At 45.4% G+C, this 13,108-nt stretch overlaps 1 protein-coding gene and 1 long non-coding RNA gene across 2 annotated transcripts in view; one reads left to right on the forward strand and one right to left on the reverse strand.

Annotated features, from left to right (window-relative positions):
* LOC310658277 overlaps window positions 1–866 on the forward strand; it is a 332,943-nt gene extending 332,077 nt beyond the window's left edge. The window contains exon 2 of the long non-coding RNA XR_014502173.1: window positions 710–866. This is a non-coding gene — a long non-coding RNA (uncharacterized lncRNA). The remainder of the gene's footprint in view (window positions 1–709) is intronic.
* NUDT5 (nudix hydrolase 5) overlaps window positions 1–13,108 on the reverse strand; it is a 1,423,229-nt gene that overhangs the window by 371,293 nt on the left and 1,038,828 nt on the right. The window lies entirely within an intron of this gene.

The raw sequence follows: 13,108 nt of genomic DNA on the forward strand, positions 1-13,108 counted from the left end.
GACGCCTCTTTCCGGTCACTCTGCCTTCATCCAAAATGGCCTCCTAGGACCCCTAGGACACGTGCACAGCAGCAACATCAACAATAAAAACAACAGCAGCTGCTGCAAATAAACATTTGCGAGCCAAAATGGCGACGGAGGTAGCAGCCTAGCCAGATCCTCCCGCCTTCAATTAAGCTTTTACCGTAATTAGGTTTTAGACATCTTCTGACCCTATGTTTATATTCTTATTTGTCATTTTGTTTTCTTTGCTTTTAGCCTAATGGTTTATTGTTTTATTATCTCCTGTTTTATGGCTCAACTCGATTTAGAGTAACAAGGAACGCTAAAGAAGATAGATTGCAGTCTTTGCAACTAACGCACAGCTTTCATCCATTGAACATAAGACCTGGCCTTGATCTGATAAAAGGTAAAGGGACCCCTGACCATTAGGTCCAGTCGTGGCCGACTCAGAGATTGCGCGCTCATCTCGCTTTATTGGCTAATGGAGCCAGTGTACAGCTTCCAGGTCATGTGGCCAGCATGACTAAGCCGCATCTGGCAAACTAGAGCAGCGCATGGAAACACCATTTACCTTCCCGCCGGAGCGGTACCTACTTGCACTTTGACATGCTTTCGAACTGCTAGGTTGGCAGGAGCAGGGACTGAGCAACAGGAGCTCACCCCGCTGCTAATTATGCCTGCTAGAAGGAAAAAATGAGGCATTAAGAGCGAAAACAGCATAATTGGGACTCACAATTCCTCCAATGTAGAGAAGTGGCAGAAAGCCAACACCTTCATTCCTAGCTCAGAAACAGAGCAAACTGTGAGTAATGTTGCTGGGGGAACCCTCCCCCCTCTAAGAAAGGAAGGAGATGATCCGACCCCTCCCCCCTTTCAAGGAGGGAAGGAGATGATTTCTCCCAGAAAACAGGAGTAGGAGGGATCCCCCCTATCCCAAATGCTGACCCACCCATGTCTTTAGAACAAGACAAATAGAGGAACTTGTTTCTAGCAGATTCCAGATATATACCCTTACCAAGAGATTTATATGATGTCAGCAGAAACTATGGTCTTAGTTCTTCAAAGACTGAATGAAATTTTCACCAAAATAACTAATATAGAGGAATACTTGGATAAGTGCCCTCCCTCTATAAATGCCCAAAGGGCTAAAAGGAGGATTAGACACAACTATGCCAGCGAACTATCAGTACAAGTCATGGATGAAATAAAGCCTTGCCAAGTCCTCCAAGTGAACCAGATATTGCTTGAGATTCATCGAAATGAGTACAAGTGGATGAATCGCAGGTTAATTATGACATTCTTATCTCAACTTTTGAACTGCCAGTACTAAAAAGTAGATCTGAAAAATTTCCATTTCCTGCGCAGCATAAGAAACATCACACACCTATTTATGACTTTTAGAACGCCAGCTCTTCCATCTCGACTTATGGAGATGAAAAACATTTTATGGCGGTCTCGCCTTCTTCACCTCATAAGGGTTTTCAAAGATGAGACAGTGAGGCAGAGAACCAAAGCAAACACCAATAAGAAACACTACCTGCATGAAGGAGGAAGATAAACCCGTGAGTTTGGAATTAGAAGAATCAGAAGAACTGAAAAGAAGATTATTGAGTATAAAGACTGAGATCTCAATTCAAAACATAAGGACATTATAGCCCAGAACACAATATCGAATTATGCCCAATAGCCCTTCATCTTGAGGAAAGACGCCTATGCAATTCCCTGATCTTTTCCCAAGCGATAGCGATGGAGAAGATGAACCTGGCGACTCTGACACTCTCATGGCAACAACTTCTAAAGAACTTCATGTCGTAGATTGCTGAAACCAAGCACCCAGGCTATACTGGGCCTTTGCCTAATACTCCTAAAACTTACAAGAATGACTGACTCTCTCTATTGCATCTTTGGCGAGATAGGACGGACGGAGTCTCTGAACATGAAGCTGGCTCTCTGCTGGCTAGTGACCCCCATTTTACATCACATGCCTCTTTAATACTCCCAAAGGCACAGAAAGAGTTGATAGCCCGGCTACCTTATGAGGGAGAGAGGGATTGACAGTTAGTGGACCAGTGTGGGGCTCCCCTCGCTACCTGGGGGTGTGGCTGAATGGGTTTTACCTATCGGGGATGTTTGTCCTGCTGATTTTTCATCTCAATATTTTCGATTCGGGAGACTTGGCCCAGGGATATCATGTTATCATTCCTCTACAGGGGAGGCTAGCATGGGGTCTGGGATTGCCACCGTCGAAGGGCAAGGGAGGAACGGCAGTGGGGGTAAATATTATCTACGAAGGATTTTGAGATGCAATGATGCTCGAACCCCTTCCAATCTACGCCCCATCCCAAGGGATATGAGCAGGGATTATCCACCTCCGTCATTGGTGCTGTGCAATGCCAGGTCCATAGGCAATAAAACTGCCACCTTGCGAGACTTCTTTATCTCGCAGGGGGTTGACCTGGCTTGCGTGACAGAGACCTGGGTGCACGATGTTGAAGTAGTCACCTTTTTTGAGATGACACCACCAGGTTTCTCCATCCTCCACCAATTAGCGATGTTAATCCGGGAGGATTGCTCTTTCAGGGCTCTGCCATCACCATCAACCTCCGGCATTGAGTGTGTTGACCTAGTCTGGGGCACGAAGGAGAGCTTGGCTGTTTGGCTAGTGTACCAACCACCAGTAGCCACCCTGTCAGGCCTGTTGGATGTGGTGGCAGGCTGGGCCTTGGAGTTCCCTAACCTACTGGTTTTGGGGGACTTCAACTTCCATGCTGATGCCACCCCCTCCTCACCGGCTCTGGACCTGGTGTCTTCCATGGCAACATTAGGGCTCTCACCACATGCTGGATTTGATTTTTGGTGCGGGTATAGTATGAATTTTGGTGAGGATCATGTCCTCACTTGTGGAAGTGCCATGGTCTGATCACTACGTTCTGAAAGCCAGGATTGACTTCCCGCCCCCACCCCGCTTGGGTGGTGAGCCTATTTGGGCTCACCTGTGAAGGCTGATGGATCCTGATGGATTTTGTCAGGCCTTGCAGGACCCTGCTCCCTCTGGCGGCTCACTAGATGAGCTTGTCGAGAACTGGAATAACCGGCTCTTGGCGGCCATCAATGAGATTGCATCTAAGCGCCCTCTGCGACTCCACTGCAATCTGGCCCCCTGGTTTACCGAGGAGCTCCGGAAAATGAAGCAGGACCTCAGACGGCTAGAGCAAGTATGGCGGTGTGCTCACGATGGAGCCTCAAGAACATCTTATAGGACGTTTATGAAAGCCTATTTTACTTCTTGGCTTCCATTGCATCCGCTAGCTCTCGCCCAGCGCAACTTTTTAGAATAATCAGGTCTTTTACAACCCTAGAGGAACAGCCAAATTTAAATACGAATTTGACCCACAGCTGTGAGGCATTTGAGAGCTTTTTTGCGGAGAAAGTCTTGCTGCTCCACCTGACCTCCCTGCCAATTTGGATACAGTAACAGAACTGGAGGCCCCTTGACTGTCCTTGGGTCCAGTGTTGGGGCCACTTCGATCGGATACTCCCTGCCAATGTATACAGATTCCTCTGAGCTGGAAGACCCACTACTTGCCCCCTTGACCCGTGCCTGTCCTGGCTGATTAGAGCATGTCCAGACAAGGTGCAGGCCCCCCTGGGTGAGATCATCAATCAGTCCCTTGGCACGGGGACTTTCCCAGGGGAGTTGAAGGAAGCAGTGGTGCGCCTGCTCTTAAAGAAAACATCTCTAGATCAAATCTTCTGTACCTGGGTAAGGTAACTGAGAGAGCAGTTGCCGAACAGGTTGGTAGGTTTCTGGATGAAACATCGGTTTATGGACCCATTTCAGTCCGGCTTTCACCCTGGTTATGGTACCAAGATGGCTTTGGTCGCCCTAACAGATGATCTCCATAGACAGCTGGATTGAGACTGGTCGGAACTGCTGATTCTCTTAGATCTGCCTTCGACACGAACTTTTAGACCACCACCTTGCCGACGTGGGGATTCAGAGCACAGTCCAAAAATGGCTGCAGAGGGTGGTGCTAGGGAGGGAGTTATCACCACAGCACTCTTTGGTGTGTGGAGTCCCGCAGGTCGCAATCCTTTCCCCGATGCTTTTCAGTATCTTTACGTGCCCAGATTGTCCGGAGCTTTGGGCTGAGTTGTCATCAATATGCTGATAACACCCAGCTTTATCTGTTGATGGACTCGGCCCCAGACACGCTGACCAGACGCTTGGAAGCTGTGGAACTGATGTGGGAGCCAGTTGAAGTTAAATCCTTCAAAGACAGAGGTCCTCTGGCTGGGTCAGGATGACATGGGGTTGGGGGGCCAACTCCCATCTCTTGCGGGGGCTCAATTAGTGCCAGTGCCTTCTGTCAGGAGCTTGGGTGTTGGACGTCTTCCTTTCCATGGAGGCGCAGATTGCAGCCACAGCAAAGGTGGCATTTTTCCATCTCCACTGTGTTAAGCTGTTGGTCCCTTACCTTTCTCGTCCTGATCTGGCCACAGTGATCCATGCAACAGTCACCTCCAGGCTTGATTATTGTAACTCGCTCTACGCTGCCCTTGAAGCTGACCCAGAAACTCCAGTGGGTACAGAATGCCGCAGCGAGGCTCCTTATGCACTGGCTCCCGGTGGGGTACAGTTTCAGGTGCTGGTTTTGACCTTTAAAGCCCTATGCGGCCTAGGACCCACGTACCTATGGGACTGCCTCTCCTGGTACGCCCCGTGGAGGACCTTAAGGTCCACAAATGACAACATTTTGGAGGTCCCAAGTTGCAAGATAGTTAGACTGGTCTCAACTAGGGCCAGGGCCTTTTCAGTACTGGCCTCGACTTGGTGGAACGCTCTGTCACAAGAGACTAGGGCCCTGCGGGACTTGACATCTTTCCGCAGGGCCTGCAAGACAGAGCTGTTCTACCTGGGTTTTGGTTTGGACTCAGTCTGACCCTTATGTTTTCCCCTCCCCTTATGGTTTTGATCTATGAGCTACTTTTAAAATGAGGCTGCATTTTAAATTGCATTTTTTTTAAAAAAAATAATTTTAATAAACAATTTCAACATAACAAATTAACAGGCCAAATAATCAATTACATTATTCCCCCCCCCCCCAGGTAATTTGTAAAAAGTTCCCATTCTTCCTTGAAGTCACAGTTGTCCTTATGTTTGTATGTCAAATTGTATGTCAGTTTGTATGTCAATTTAGCCAATTCCGCATAGTTCATAAATTTTTCTTGCCATTGTTCTTTTATTTGGATTTCCTCATTCTTTCATCCGTGTGCTAGCAATACTCTTGCCGCTGTTGTAGCATACATAAATAAGTTATTTATTTTTCTTGGCAGGTCTTGTCCTATAATCCCTAATAAGAATGCTTCTGGTTTTTTTACAAAAGTCATTTAAAACATTTTTTATATTCATTATATATCATTTCCCAACATTTTTTAACTTCTCTACATTCCCACCACATATGATAAAAAGTACCTTCTTTTTCTTTACATTTCCAACATATGTTTGACCTGGTTTTGTACATTTTTGCTATTTGTACTGGTGTGGTATACCATCTGTACATCATTTTCATATAATTTTCTTTCAAGACAGAACATTTTGTAAATTTCAGATCTACCTTCCACAGTTTTTCCCCAGTTCTCAAATTGTATATTATGTCGTATATCCTGTGTCCATTTGATCATGACTGATTTGACCTCCTCGTCTTTTGTTTCCCGTTCTAGCAGAATACTATATACTTTCTTCAGCAGCTTCACTTCTATAACGTCCTTTTGAAATCTGGAAGTTATGTAACTGAACCCTTTCTTGATATCTTCTTTGCACATCTCATGTAATTGTCTACAGTGTAACCAACTCTGAAAATGATCTTTAATTTCCTCATAATCTTTTAATCAAGAAAACAATGCCCGACCTGAAGAATTTGGAGCAAATGATTCAGCAGAGAAAACACAGCCCAGAATAACTAAGGAGATAGTACAAGAATACTTGGCTAGTTTAGATGTATTCAAGTCTCCAGGGCCAGATGAACTGCATCCAAGAGTATTAAAAGAACTGGCAGATGTGATCTCAGAACCACTGGCAATCATCTTTGAGAATTCCTGGAGAACAGGCGAAGTCCCGGCAGACTGGAGGAGGGCAAATGTTGTCCCTATTTTCAAAAAGGGGAAAAGAGAGGACCCAAATAATTACCGCCCAGTCAGTCTGACATCAATACCAGGGAAGATTCTGGAGCAGATCATTAAGCAAACAATCTGTGAGCACCTAGAAAGGAATGCTGTGATCACCAATAGTCAGCATGGATTTCTGAAAAATAAGTCATGTCAGACTAACCTGATCTCAATTTTTGACAGAATTACAAGCCTGGTAGATGAAGGGAACGCAGTGGATGTAGTCTACCTTGATTTCAGCAAGGCATTTGATAAGGTGCCCCATGATATTCTTGTAAAGAAGCTGGTAAAATGCGGTCTTGACTATGCTACCACTCAGTGGATTTGTAACTGGCTGACTGACCGGACCCAAAGGGTGCTGTCTTGGGCCCGGTCTTATTCAACATCTTTATCAATGACTTGGATGATGGACTCAAGGGCATCCTGATCAAATTTGCAGATGACACCAAACTGGGAGGGGTGGCTAACACCCCAGAGGACAGGATCACACTTCAAAACGACCTTGACAGATTAGAGAACTGGGCCAAAACAAACAAGATGAATTTTAACAGGGAGAAATGTAAAGTATTGCACTTGGGCAAAAAAAATGAGAGGCACAAATACAAGATGGGTGACACCTGGCTTGAGAGCAGTACATGTGAAAAGGATCTAGGAGTCTTGGTTGACCACAAACTTGACATGAGCCAACAGTGTGATGCGGCAGCTAAAAAAGCCAATGCAATTCTGGGCTGCATCAATAGGAGTATAGCATCTAGATCAAGGGAAGTTATAGTGCCACTGTATTCTGCTCTGGTCAGACTTCACCTGGAGTACTGTGTCCAGTTCTGGGCACCACAGTTCAAGAAGGACACTGACAAACTAGAACGTGTCCAGAGGAGGGCAACCAAAATGGTCAAAGGCCTGGAAACGATGCCTTATGAGGAACGGCTAAGGGAGCTGGGCATGTTTAGCCTGGAGAAGAGGAGGTTAAGGGGTGATATGATAGCCATGTTCAAATATATAAAAGGATGTCACATAGAGGAGGGAGAAAGGTTGTTTTCTGCTGCTCCAGAGAAGCGGACACGGAGCAATGGATCCAAACTACAAGAAAGAAGATTCCACCTAAACATTAGGAAGAACTTCCTGACAGTAAGAGCTGTTCGACAGTGGAATTTGCTGCCAAGGAGTGTGGTGGAGTCTCCTTCTTTGGAGGTCTTTAAGCAGAGGCTTGACAACCATATGTCAGGAATGCTCTGATGGTGTTTCCTGCTTGGCAGGGGGTTGGACTCGATGACCCTTGTGGTCTCTTCCAACTCTATGATTCTAATTTCCATTTCCCTTCTTGATCCCTCAGCAAGTCTCTATATGTAGGCTATTTCCACTTTTTGCCAAGCGGTTTGAGTAATGAAGCTTCAATTGGTGATAACCATCAGGGTGTTTTTTGTTCTATTAAATCTTTATACCTTTCCCACACCCTTATTAGTGATCTCCTGATTATATGATTATAAAATCCTCTATGCACTTTCCCTTTCCCATACCATAAATATGCATGCCATCCAAATCTATTGTTGTGACCTTCCAAATCTAATGCTTCTTCCTTTCCAAGTTTATCTAGTCACTAGTCCACACCAAAGATGCAGCCTCGTAGTACAATTTAAGATATGGGAGAGCAAACCGCCTCTTTCTTTTGTATCTGTAAGTATCTTATGTTTAATTCTTGGCCTTTTGCTCCCCCCCCCCGACAAACTTAGAAATATCCTTTTGCCATCTTTCAAGGCTATCATCTTTAACCATTACTGGGACCATCTGAAAAAGGAAGAGCATTTTTGGCAATACATTATTTTTATCGCTGCTATTTTTCGTAGTAGGGAAAGGTTCATTCTACTCCAAATTTCCAAATCCCTTTTTATCTCAGACCACACTTTTTCATAATTGTCTTTGTATACATTTATATTTTTTGCTTTTAACCATATCCCTAGATATTTTACTTTTTTATGAATTATGAATCAACTCTTTTTTCTCTTCTTCCTTCAAAATTTAAACTAATAATTTGGTTTTATTTCTATTTAATTTAAATCCTGACACTTCCCCAAATTCTTGAATCTTTTCTATAACCCTAGGGAGAGAGTTTTTTGGATCCTCCACCGTAATTACTAAATCATCAGCATAAGCTTTCAATTTAAATTCATTTTTTTCCCAGTTTTTATCTCTGTGATCTTATTATCTGCTCTTACATTGCCTGCAAGCAGAAAACTCTGTCACAAGAGACTAGGGCCCTGCGGGACTTGACATCTTTCAGCAGGGCCTGCAAGACAGAGCTGTTCCGCCTGGCCTTTGGTTTCGACTGTCTGACCCTTATGTTTTTCCCTCCCCTTATGGTTTTAATCTATGGGCTACTTTTAAACAAGGCTGCATTTTAAATTGCATTTTAATCTGTATTTTAAATTGGTGTGTTCACCCCCCCCCCTTAAGTTTTTATTGTAATTTTACTGGTGTTAGCCACCCTGAGCTATGGCCGGGGAGGGTGGGGTATAAATGAATTATTATTATTATTATTATTATTATTATTATTATTATTATTATTATTATTAATTTCCAGGTGTTCTCACATGTTCAGAAGAGGGAGGCAGAGCAGGAGAAAACAAGCTTGCTCCCTCCTGCATGTGACAGCCTTTAAGATATTTGAAGATGGCTATCTCAGTCTCCTCTTTCCCAGACTAAACATACCCAGCTCTTTCAACAGTTCCTCGTCAAGCTTGGTTTCCAGATCCTTGATCATCTTGGTTGTTCTCCTCTGCATATGCTCCTGCTTGTCAACATGCTTCTTAAATTGTGGTGTCCAGAACTGGACATAGGACTCCAGGTGTGGCCAGACCAAGACAGAATAGAGAGGGACTATGACTTCTCTTGATCTGGACACGACTTCTGTTAACGCGGCCTAGAATTGCATTGGCTTTTTTTGCTGCTGCTGTGGGCTTGTGTTAAGCTTGTGGTCCACCAAGATCCCTAGATCCTTTCCACATACACTACTGGCAAGCCAGATGTCCCTCCTGTTATATCTGTGAAGCATGTTTTTTCTACCTAAATCGGAACCTTACATAACTTTACATATGGAACTTTCGATTTCATTGTTGAGTGTTTTTACAGTTAAATGCATGGAGATATGGGAAAACACATGAAAATAAAAATATTATAGCTGCCTAAACAATATGATGCACTTAAAGGAAAAGAATTGTAAAATCCATTTTTGAGATGTTTTGTGGGAAGCAACACCATTCCAGTCCAAGGAATGACCTGTTCCCCTCCCAGTTTATACATAGGATGGCCATCATGAAATGGCTTCGGGGCACGGAAGGAGTTCTGACCTTACTGGACTGGTGTCTCAACAAAGCGGGCGAAGGGGCAAAGCGGAGGCAAGCGGCTGCCCGTGAACCACGAGCTCCGGCTGGCGGGCTGGAGGCAAACACGCGGTTCCGTCTTCCCCACGTGCGTGGAAACACGGGAAGACAGCCCTCGAGCGACTCGGAGAGGAAAGGGTTAGCTAATCTGCCTGCCGCTTCCGACGTCCCTCACGCAAAATGGCGCCGTCTGCAGTAGCCGTCGTCTTTCAAAATGGAGGCGTTTCCGGCATCTATTTCCCTGACACAAAATGGCACCGCTGGAAACAACCGCCATCTTTAAAAATGGAGGCACTTCCATATACTGTATTATTTCCCTCATTCAAAATAGCGACAGCAACAATAGCCGCCCTTTTCCACCATAGAGATGCTGCCAGACACCCGCAGCCTCTCCACATGCAGTTCCCCCATCCTGGCTATTCTATTTCCGCCCTCTTTTGCCATTCTTATTCCATCCTCCCTGCTGCAAAGGCTGCAGAGGGCTCCTAAGGGATATTTAGGTACAGGAGAGGGATCCACACATCTTCTGCAGTTGCAAGTTATGCCACGAAGGACACCTTGCAATACCCTTTAACTGACTGGGAGCAGAGGAGGTGCTGCTTGCTTCCCAGCCACTCGCTCTAAGCTTCCCATCAACTCTACCAACTAGTTGATGCTTTCAAACGACTCGCTCTAACCATTAGGTGATGCTTCCCAGCCACTCTCTCTAACCACTAGGCAATGCTTCCGATCAACTCACTCTAACAACTAGGCGAATCTTCCCAGCCCCTCGCTGTAACCCCTAGGCAATGCTCCCCAACCACTCACTCTAACCACTAGGCACTGCATCCCGGCCACTTGTTCTAACCATTTGTAAAGTTGTAACTCAGGGGGAGGCAAAGCTTTTGTGGCTTGAGGCGGTTCACGGTCCCACACGAGTGCCGAAAGTGTGTAGGGCCGGTGTGTGTGTGTGTCCAGGCATGTGCAAACGCTATTTTCGGCACTCCTTCCGGTGTGGAGAAGGTGTGCACCTGCAGGACCTTCCTGCAGCCAATGGGAAGCTGTCCAGCATCCCTACTCTGCTCCATGCCAACCAAGCGGGCGGTGGGGGTCCCCAAGGGGGCGGCAGGGGTCCATGGGCCGGTTAAACGACCCCCATGGGCCGGTTAAACGACCCCCATGGGCCGCTTGCCTTAGGTTGCCGACCCCTGTTGTAACCACAACCCTGACTCTTACCCAAACCCTAAACCACTACCCTAGATCCTGATCCTAACCCTAACCTAACCCTAAACCACAACCCCAAACTCTAACCCCTTAACTCAAACCCAAAATCCTAACCCTAAACCCCTGCCCTGGACTCTGACTGACCCCTAACCCAAACCTCTAACCCCTAATCCTAACCCCAAACACTGAACCCTAACCCTAACCGATAACCCCTAACCCAACCCCCAACCCTAAATCGTAAACCCTAACCCTAAACCCTGACCCCGACCCTAACCCCAAACCCAAAAACCTAAATCCCTACCCTTTACCCTAACCTAACCCACAACCCAACCTAACCCACAACCAATAACCCCTTAACCCTAGCCCTAACCCTAAACCCTAACCCCAACCCCAACCTTACCCTTAACCCTAACTCTAATCCAAAACCCCTACCCTAGACTCTGATCCTGCCCTCCAACCCTAAACCTAACCTCTAACCCTAAAACCTAACCCTGAACCCAACCCTAAACCCTAAACCCCTAACCTAGACCCTGACCCCTAACCCTAAACCAACTGTAACCTTAACCCAAACCCCCTACCCTAGACTCTGATCCTTACCCTGACCCCTAATCTCTAACCTCCAACCCAACCCTTAACACTTACACCTACACTCACCCTAACCCTAAAACCCTACCCAAGACCCTGACCCTAAACCCCTACCCTAGACTCTGACCCCTAACCCCAACCTCCAACTCTTTCTCTGACAGTCCCATCCTTGCTTCTGTTCCTGCCATTTTTTTCTTGGGAGCCACTTGCCAAGGGATTGAGATGGAAAGAGCAGGGACACTTAGCCATGAAAGGCATGGACAGGTGGGAAACAGGGTGCTGAATCAGATAGGAGGCAAGAAGTTTTTAAAAAACAAAACAAAAAAGACAAAACCAAACTATTATTTAATCAGATAGGCAAAGTATACTTTTGTCCATGGATCCTCTAATTTAACTACTCAGATATGTTAAAGAAACTGTACTAAGAGAGGACTGGGAATTAATGCAACACTTCTTAACTGCTCCTGGAACTATTATTTCTAAAAACTACGGCATGGAGGTGGGAGGTGGGTGGGATGAGAACACCATCTATTGAGAATGTATATCTAGAATCTGGTACAGAGTATTCCTGGTTAAGCTTACATATATGGTGAGAACCAGAATGGGCAAGCCATGTCTTCATTTAGAAAGTGTGTCTTTTTACAATTGGGAGGGACACGGATGGCGCTGTGGTCTAAACCACAGAGCCTAGGGCTTGCCAATCAGAAGGTCGGTGGTTCAAATCCCCGCAACGGGGTGAGCTCCCATTGCTCTGTCTCAGCTCCTGCCAACCTAGCAGCTCGAAAGCACATCAAAGTGCAAGTGGATAAATAGATACCCCTCTGGCAGGAACGTAAACGGTGTTTCCGTGTGCCGCTCTAGTTTGCCAGAAGTGGCTTTGTCATGCTGGCCACATGACCCAGAAGCTGTCTGCGGACAAACGCCGGCTCCCTTGGCCAGTAAAGCGAGATGAGCGCCACAACCCCAGAGTCGTCCGCGACTGGACTTAATAGTCAGGGGTCCCTTTACAATGTATTGGTGTAATGAGGCACAGGATAATGTAAAATTACAAAAGGGACAAGATAGGGTTGACACCTGTCACCGTTATTGTATATTTTAGTATTAGAGACCCTAGCAAGGAACAAAAGATCAGATGAAGAAATAAAAGATGGGTATAACAGATGGGTGCAAAGCAAATAAAAGGAGATCATTTGCAGATGACCTTGTAGGAAACCTGTTGGCGAGTATACCAAATATACAAAATATCTGAGTTTGGACAGGTGGCAGGATTCAAGTTAAATAAAAATAAAACAAAAGTACTGGTGAAAAATATGACAGAACAAAATAAAAATGAGCTACAACTAGCAACACAATTGAGAGGAAAGGTGAAAGTATGGCTAACAGTCAAAAATAGAAATATTTTTAAGGATAACTATGTAACAACGTGGAAAGAGATAAAGAAATTACAGATGTCTGGGGAACGATGAATTTATCACTTTGGGGAAGAATTTCAGTTATGAAAATGAATGCACAGTATTGCCAAGAATGTTATTTTTATTTCAAACAATACCTTCAAACAAACAATAGCTTCAAACAATGGCAAAAAGATGTATCTAAATGTGATGGGATGAAGAGCTGCTCGTGCGTAAACTGCAAGTCCCTCAGAGTTTGATCAAGTTCTCAAACCTCTGCCTGTGACGGAGCCCCTCCAGCATGGCTGCGTCAATCGCTAGCAGAATCCGAAAGTGGTTGCTTTCGGAAACGTTTCCAACATAAAAGCTCCTTAACGGAAA

The sequence above is a fragment of the Podarcis tiliguerta genome, assembly GCF_965153285.1.
Source record: "Podarcis tiliguerta genome assembly, chromosome: 10".
Classification (NCBI taxonomy): Eukaryota; Metazoa; Chordata; class Lepidosauria; order Squamata; family Lacertidae; genus Podarcis; species Podarcis tiliguerta.